Below are 9,286 nucleotides of genomic sequence, written 5' to 3' on the forward strand. Positions count from 1 at the left end.
GAATTTATGGACATGGTTTCCCATGGAGACAAGAGGAACATCATCATACCACTACACTTCCCTGACAGCTTCAGAGCTCCATGCTTATTTTGTCCAAATCTGACAAAGGCAAGAGCCTTGCAGGTAATTTTCTACTAACTGTACAAAAGATGGTCAGGTAAAAAAGCCAGGCCTCTGAGACAAGCTATTGTTAAAATAATAGACAATTTACCCAGGAAGGAAATCTAAGCAGTGCTCAGGTTCTGGATTTGCTTTTCCCGTAGTTTGTACCAGCTACAGCGTCTGGAGCTCCTTACACATGGAAGGAATTTCACATGCTTCTGTTCCAGAGATAGAGGAATTACTTTCTTGTGTAACACACAGAGATAAGCATTTTGCTCCAAACTTACAAGGCAGAAACTCCATCAAGAGGTTGGTTGGCAATGTCTTGTATTGCTGTGCTCCAGACTGTCACAGTGCAAGCTGAGAAAGACTGCAGTTTGAAGGAGGTGACTTCCATGTCACAAACTCAGAAACCATAAAAACCTGTTTGTAAACTTCCAGTATGTCATGAGGAGATGAGTAGGTGTTGGTTAAAAACAAGTTGGGTCTACCTAATTTAGTTTTTTTCTACAACGGGGTATTTTCTGTCCATGTGGCTATAGAAGAAACTGAACTGTTAGATTTTGACACATAAGCATTTTAGCATGGTTTGACAGGACATTAATATGAAAGTGCCAGAAAATCTGTTTTTGATAGAAGTTCTGTCTGTGGATTTATGTAAAATTGTTTGAATAGCTGTTCCTGAGCTGTCCTAGATGATCCATTATAAAATAAGAAAAAGGTACAAAGTGGACTTCAGTAGAGTCCTTCTTGGGTCACCTTCTGTTAATTGCTTAGCAGTGCACACTAAAAGTTACTGATAAAGTCTTGGAATATTTGTGGATACCTTGAGAAAGAAGTCTGAAATTCAAAGGTAATTGGCTGAATTGTGAAAAAAAACCCAAGAACCAAAACCAAGAACAGTGTATTGAATCTGTATAGTTATTATTGACGGTGCCAAATGCAGAATAACTAGGAAAGGAGAAGTTCTTAGTACAAGAATTGAAGGACTAGTGTGGATCAGGAGCCAAATATAATACAATAAGATATCACCTCATTAAAAAGAAAAAACCCAAAATCATTCTGAAAAAATCCTTTAAGACAGGAAGAAATCCTTTCCTTCAGAGTGTACTGATGAGGATTACCAACAATTGGAAAAAACAAAAGGCATGTATGGAGAAATAAACTTAGCCTTAAAAACCAGTGTGAAATAGATATATGAATGTGATGCAAGTATGTAGAAGGAAGTGTGCAAAGAGTCAGGCATTAGGAGAGGGAAGGTGCAGGAAACAGGAATAGACTATGGAGGGTCAGTATCTCTATCTCTTCATGAAGACGGATATTTAAGGAGCAGTTGGAGAAGCTGTAGACATTTGTGTAGGACATGGACTACTGATCCTGCCTTGGGAGAAAGATATGGAGTAGCTGGTTGTAGCTGCATGGGGGTTTAGATGGTGGATGCTGCTACCTATTTCCCAATAAGCATTTCCTGCGGAAAAGCCGCTTGGATAGACATTCAGACAAAGAAGTCAAGTCTACACACCACACTCACCTTGGCTAGCTCAGTGAAGAGAGGCAGAAGGGCCTTTTGTATGATAAATTCCAGCTAAGGTTTATTCCAGCATCCCAAAGGGGAAATCAGCCACAAAAGACTAGGCCATGTGGTGTGCACAAGGTTAAGTACGGGTCAGTGGTCTGAGGGCACGGGGCAGCACAAGGGGCAGGATAAAGGTCATTGGCCTACAGGGAAGACAGGGCTGGCCACTAGGGATGCCACAGCCAATAAGGAAACAGAGAAAGGAGAAACTATGAGAATTTGGGACATATGGGGAAGGCAAACTGAGGTGGATCAGTGTTGCAAGGCTCCATGGGGAAGCCTATTCTTTCAGCTGAGGTGGAGACTCTATGGTATATGCTTCCAGAGCAAGGCCCTTGGGATTTCCCTGAGTAGTTAAAACAATTCCAGGGTTGGTGGCAGTCCAGATTCTCAGACACTGATATTTTTTTTCCTCTTGTTGCTGTGCCCATGGGCTGGACAGAATGGATTGTGGGCAGAGGTAAAGATGGGTACTTGGCCTGATTGCACTGGCAGAGCAATACCACCTGTACATAACAGCATAATTGTGGGCATTACTGGAAAGTAATTGCCATTGAAATTTGTGTAGATTCTTAGGTTAGGAAGACCGCAGAAGCACAAAGGTCAAGCCATGATCATGCTTATGGGAAATCTGCTGTGACACTGACAGTTTGCAAAGTCCAGTCTGTTTGGGGAGCACAGAATACACAAAATCACACAGGATATTCTGACTAGAAAGGTACTCAAAAGTATCGAGTCCAGCTCTTAGGCAAATGGCCTGTATGGGGATCAAACCTTGACCATAGTGTTATCAGCACTATGCTCTAACCAACTGAGCTAATTTTTAAAAATAGAAAGGCCCACATAGCAGTGGTTGTGCTGACATCAGATGGGACTCACTTTCCTCAGCAAAGGAGGAGAGACTGCTTGGGAGCTAGCAGGGCTCACTGGCAGAGCCTTAAACTAGACCTGATGGGAGAGGAGGACAGTATCAGTCTTGTCCCTGGCAAGCTGTGGGAGGAGAGGCAAAGGTTAGAGGGACAGGGTGCTTGCAAGGGCCCTCAGAGTCTGAACTGTGCTGGAGTGCACCTGCTGTCTTACAGAGATGAGCCAGAGACTCCTGAGGTAAGAGGAGCCAACAGAGAAACACCAGGAAGTATCTCAAAAGAATTAAGGGGTGCACCTCTAAGAAGGACTGCTGACAGTCCAGCTGAGGTGCTTTTATACCAATCCTCACACCATGGGCAATAAGCTGGAGTTGGAAGCCACTGTGCTGCTAGAAAGTTATGATCTTGCTGCCATTACTGAAAGTTGGTGGGATGAATCCCGTGAAATAACTTTCTGTAGTACAGCTGTGGATGGATACAGGCTGTTCAGAATGTACAGGGGAGGAAGGAGTGGTAGAGGAATTTCCCTCTGCATCAGTAAGTCAATCCAGTATGGAGAGTTGTCTCTCAAGAAGAGCCATGGCCAGGTTCAACTTTGGATCAGTTGTATTATTTTGCATCACGTGCAGTGCTCTGGTGCAGGGTCTAGGGAACCCTTTAGGGGGGGCTTTGATGGGCCATGACACACTCTTTACCCCTTATGTGAATGTCGTGTAGATGTGCACAGCAGAGGATGGATGCTCACTCCCTCTGACCAGAGGTTTTCACATGTAGCCAAAACCCTCCTTCTCCCCCCTGGTGGAGTGTCTGTGCAAATCTAGCAACAGATAAGCCTGGAGCTGTGACCTCCACCCCGAAGCTGCTGGGCTTCGTGCTTCTATGAAAGCTCTCCTAGCCTTATCCATTACTTCCTAGGTGTGAGATGCTTTGAACAGTAGTGTCACTTTTATCTGGAGCAGCCTTAGCCATTTTAACTCACAGTTAAGGTTTTCAGTCAGGAGACCCATTCACGGTGGGCTTTGGTGCTGCAGCTTTGTTATACAATTGCGCCATAATGGGCAAAAATCTTTATAACAGTGTTTGAGCCATGAATTGTAACATTTCAGTCTCTGGCCCACCTGGAGTTCTGTGTCTAGCTCTTGGGTCCCCAGCACAGGAGGGGACATGAACCTGTTGCAGCATGTCCAGAGAAGGATCAGGTTGATTAGAGGGATGGGACACCTGTTGTATGAGGAAAGGCTGAAAGAATTTGAATTGTTAGGCCTCAAGAAGAGAAGGCTTTGAGGTCACCTAATTGTGGCCTATCTGAAGGGAACTTAAAAGAAAGACAGACTATTTACAAGAGCATGTTGTGACAGCACCAGGGGAAATGAACTGAAAAAGGAGACTTACCATAGATGTTAGCAAGAAATTCTTTACTGTGAGGACAGTTAGACTCTGGAACTGGTTTGCCAGAGAAGCTGTGGATGCCCCATCTCTGGAAGCATTCAAGACCAGTCTGGATGGGGCTCTAAGCAGCCTGGTCTAGTGGAAGGCATTCCTCTCCAGGGCAGGGAGGCTGGAACTAGGAGATCTTTTAAGATGCCTTCAACCCTAGCATTCTATGAATCTACCATTCTCTAAAGATGCTTACAAAACATTTTGAGAAGTAGTGTGGCTCTGTCTCTATTCCCATTATCTTAAGTATTTTTATGCCAGGGTTCCTACCTCAATGCCAAAGTAAGTATAGCGCTTTATTGTGTTGCAAAGGTTCTGTTAAGTCAGTGTTGTGGTTTGATATTTGGGCCCAGGTACCCATGATAGTCATTCACCGTCTTTTGCTATAGTTGGGCAGAGGAGAGGGAAAAAAAGATTAATGAAGGGTTCATGGGTTGAGATAAGGATTGGGAGAAAAAAACACTCTAAGAGCAAAACAGGTTCAAATTTGAAGGTATTTTTTTCTGTTCACTCACAGAAGCAAGTAGTTTCTCTGCTATGCTGTGGGGTTCCTCCCACAGGCAGTCTTCTCAAAACTGTTGTGGCATGGGTCACTTGTCCATGGTGGGCAGTCTGCTCTAGTTTGGAAGCAAAGGTCTTCTCTCTCTCTTTCTGTCTTTGGGTCTCCCACTAGATCACAGCTTTCTCTAACATCCACCTGCTCCAGCGTGAGGAGTTTTCTCATGGGCTGTGGGTGGATCTCTGCATCACCCATGGACTTTGTGCTTTACAAGGGGACTGTTTGTTTCACCATGGTCCTCACCATGGCTTGCAGAAGAATCTTGGCCCTGACACTTGAAGCACCTTCTCCTCCTCTTTCTTCTCCACTGACCTTGGTGTCACCATGTTGTTTTCCCTCACATGTCCTCACTTCCTCCTCTGACTAGAAGAAAAACTGCTGTTTGTAGGCACCATTGTCAACAAGTCCCTCCAATTCAAAGATTTTTGCTAGATCCTGCAGCACCAGGAAGTTGATTTTGTCTAGGTTCTGTATCAGGAAATCACTTGTCATGCATCTACTACCAGCCAGATGACCCCACTGCCATTGCAAGGCAGTGGCGGCTGCCGCAGTGCTGGTGCTATTTAACACCTCTCTTCCTGCAGGGCGCCAGGAAGGGGAAGCTGCTGCCACCGCCACGGCACCCTTTCACCGGCAGCATGGCTGGCTAGGGCAGCCAGGCAGGGAGAAGCCACGGGCTGCACCGAGATGGTGGCAGCTGCAGCAGTGCATTGCCATGCACCACGCCGGGGATGGCTCCCAGGGATGGTGCTTCACCACCCCTGGAAAAAAACTCCGCCTGCACTGTTTAGATTTTCTTCTTAAATATGTTATCACAGAGGCGTTACCAACCTTTCTAATTGGGCCAGCAGCATGTCCATTTCCAGAGCCATCAGAGATTGGCTTTGTCAGATATGGTGGAAGATTCTAGCAGCTCCTCACAGTGGCCCCACTGTTGCCAAAAACCAGGCTGTGCTGAACCAACACAGTCAGTTAACTCTGTTTTTCATGTAGCTCATGTGAAACATTCTTAGAATTAGAAAGTGATCAATTTAGTAAATACTAAAGAAGGAAAATATCAACAACCTACAAAAACAAGATCGAAATTCTAAGGGAGTTGTTTTGATCCTCATATTCTCATATAACCTTGGTATCAATGAGGACTGTGAAGAGTTCAAAGAATATAAAAGGTCTGGAAGTTTTCTTTGGATGACTTTCATGGGACTGGATGAAAGGTAAAACATATTTTGATCAAGAAAGAATGGTGCAATATGGTCACAGCATGAACAATTCTAGTATTGAAAGACACGTCTTCAGCACTCACACAGGTACAAAATAGAAGGAAAATCACTTGGATAAAAGAAAATGTATATTTAATGAAAAAATATAAAAATTACTTGAAAACACTACATACACTCAATATTTACGTAATTTGCTGTGGGACTTCACTCTGCTTGTAATGTATCATTTGTGACCACATTGTCACAATGTGTGCTGGGTAGACTTTCTCCATGAAAAAGGAAGTTACAAGCCCTTGCAGATGCTAGTTTACAGTGTGATGAGTGACATGATCTTGAAAAAACCTGTTTTCTGAGAGAAATAAAAAAGAGTGCATATTTGAACAATGCACCAGAGGGCAAAATCTGCACAAGGCTGGATATTGTGTTTGTATAGAAGTGATACCTGTTATTGAAAATAATGACTACTTGGAGAAATTACTTAACAGCTGGGATGCAAAACAAGTGCCTTACTAGACATCTGTGGGGAAAAGAGGGCTGTGATGGAGGTGACGTTCTGTTCAGGGAAGATCTTCTGCTGACAAGAGGTCAGTTGCTAAGTTGTCTGTGAGAGAAGTGGGAAAGAAACTGTGAATGATGGGCTTACTGGTAGGCAGGAGGGGAAAAGTCACAAGCAGACAGCTGCCTAGGGAGAGACTATGAAGGGAAAAACCTAAAACAAAGTGTGGGCGTTGTAAGAGGACTGCAGAGGAGGGAAGATGACCTAGTTTTTTGTAGAAACCCATACAGCACTGCAACGTGATTCTCCACATGAACACATTTTGGAGTGATGCACTCCTTATAAGTCTGTCCACAGAACTGTGGTCTGCTTCTCTGCTGGCCATGCACCAAGCAAGGATTGCAGTGTCCTAGGCAAACAGACAACTCAGTGTTTTAATATTCTGCTGTTATAGCTGCACATAATATCTCCACAGCAAGGTGGTGTGTTCTGTCTCACTGGCCACAGTATCTGGACCACCTTTGTCAATTGCTAAGCTATTTTGCTAAAAGGAGAGAAGTTGATCAATACAGCATAACTCGTGTGTAAGTTTGATGTCATGAAATTATGCCAAAATAGGGCTAGAAATCATCTCAGGAAGTCATGTAAATCAACAGAAGCTCAAAAGCAAGTTCAGCCCTTCAAAAGGTTTTTTCCTTCAAAACGCCTCAGGAAGGTTTTTGCCTAGCCTGTTCAAAAATTCCAGTGCTGCAGTAGCTATGTTTTCCCCTTTTTCCAGTCACACAGTCAGAAGGGAACAGTGGGCAAACAGAGTGCAAGACTTACTACCAGCACATTTGTGCAGTATGAGGAAGAAGGATTTCATAGGACAAGGCTTCCTGCTCTCCTGCATTCACATGTCTGGCTGAGTCAGGGCTTTAATGGTGCAGAAGTCCTCTTGGTAAAATGCTAGCTAGTTTGCCACCTTTGTGAACTGCAGTGAAAGGGATGGATCAGGCTATGGATGAGAAGATGCTAACTTAGGCTTGCCTTCTGAATTTAACTGTAAAAGAAACCCTAAAACCAACCAACGAAAAAATACAAACCACAAAGAAAACAAAAACAGCAAAAAAGAACAAAACAAAAAAACGCACCAAAACCCTCAAAAAAACAAACAAAAAAAAGACATGGCAGAAGTCACTCAGTATGTAAGTGATGCCTATTATATCTTCCTGTAGAAATAGAGAGGTGTAATCACAACAGGACTTTTACTGATCCACTTCTGTAATCTGAATAAACCGTGATCTTGAAAAATGGAGTACATAATTTGGACTGTCTTTGTAGTACTATTATGTTATTTGAAATAAATAAAGAGGCAGTGATGTGAAGAAAAGTTTAATTTGAAAGTTGGATTGAAGCAATCTGATTCCAGAGCCTGCAGTAGTTTTATTAATGGAATTGTTTATCTTGATTACTGTAAACTCTTGGTAGTTGAGTTTAGGGCCGCTGGAAGAATGAAATGTTAATTAAACCTGTGAGCAGGATTCTCTATCTCTGGATGCCCTAACTTGTGATTTTCCTGGTAGTCATGAAGCTGCAGTGTTATGAAGAGCTACTGAATTGATTTTTTTGTCTGTGTTAAGGTGCTGTCTTACCTTTGAAAGTATATAATTCCTCTGGCAGTGCATAATCAGTTTCCTATACCTTTAAAAACATACCACAACAGGACCACCCTGTCATATTCAAATATGGGTTTGTGTGAATCCTATTAAACGCTATTGTAACCATATCCCATAACTGCAGAGACTTGCTGATATACTGCTGTCCAACTCTGCTTGCATGTGATTAGGTAAATTCCCTTTAAAGTCAGTGACACGTCCTGTATCTTAGACATCTGTGGACCAGGTATGAAGTCAAACCAATCAGGCTCTATATAGGTTATTGTGAGTCTTTCCCCAAGATCATGAAGTTTGTGCCAAAAACGACACTATTTTAAGCTTAGACAATTAAGACTTTTTTCTGGTATTACCTTACACACTCATGCAATGTTTTCATTCCTTGTTTTAAGTAAAAGCTATATCTTTGAGCCTAAAGTCAACAGTTCATGTTGCTTCTGTGGAGCCAGACATCACAATCCATATGCAGAACTGAGGCCTACCATCAAGAAGTCAGGGTGACCCATCCTTCACTCATTCAGGAGAATGAATGAAGAAGCCAGAGCTTCTCTTGCTTAGGTTCTCCTGGTCTCTGAACTGTAGCATGGCATCAATCCATACTTAACACATGTTTATTTTCACACTGTAGTGCTGTACCCATGTCAAACTAAGGTGTCTTTATAAATGGTTTCTTCTCTTGAAGACAAAAATCCATTGGGTATCTGTCACAGGAAGTCTGTTCAGTTGAGATCATGAGGAGCAAACTGGGTAAGTGGCTCATGTCTTCTACAGAGCACAGGGGAGGAGGAGAGGGTTAATGGCACTGCAGCGCCTCATAGAGCATGACATGAGGCACCACAGATGCAAGGTTGCATCTGCTGTCTGTCTAACAAACACTTGTTTCTTACTTCATGTCTGTGTTAATTTTGTCACTCCCTGAACTGTGATGGATGGCAGTATGTCTTACCACTGAAGGAAAGGAATAAATCACCTGGGGAGGGAAGAAGCTAGTGTGCCAGAAGAGAGCTGCAGCATGCATTGACAATACCAGTTTTAGCTTGACTGCAGAAAGGGAGAAATACACAAGGAATAAAATGCATAGGAAAGGAAAATATTTCACAGTGTCATAAGTGATGTTGGTGAGCACTTTCATGGTGTTTTGCAATCGCAGACCATGTGGCACAGCAGCCTTGTCCTTTGACCTTAGTGCTTGGTACTTTTTCATCAAATCTTCCCTTGCTAGTTACCTATTTTACTAGTTAACCTGATGTGTGCTCTCACAATTCAGTGTCTTTGTAGTTCTCCTCTTATCCTCTCTCTCTTAGTCACCACAGCAAATAAAACTGCTGTGTCCTGGCTCTCAAACTCATGCCTCTCTTAGACTGAGTTCTTAAAT

Source organism: Zonotrichia albicollis, chromosome Z (assembly GCF_047830755.1).
Source record: "Zonotrichia albicollis isolate bZonAlb1 chromosome Z, bZonAlb1.hap1, whole genome shotgun sequence".
NCBI classification, from domain to species: Eukaryota; Metazoa; Chordata; class Aves; order Passeriformes; family Passerellidae; genus Zonotrichia; species Zonotrichia albicollis.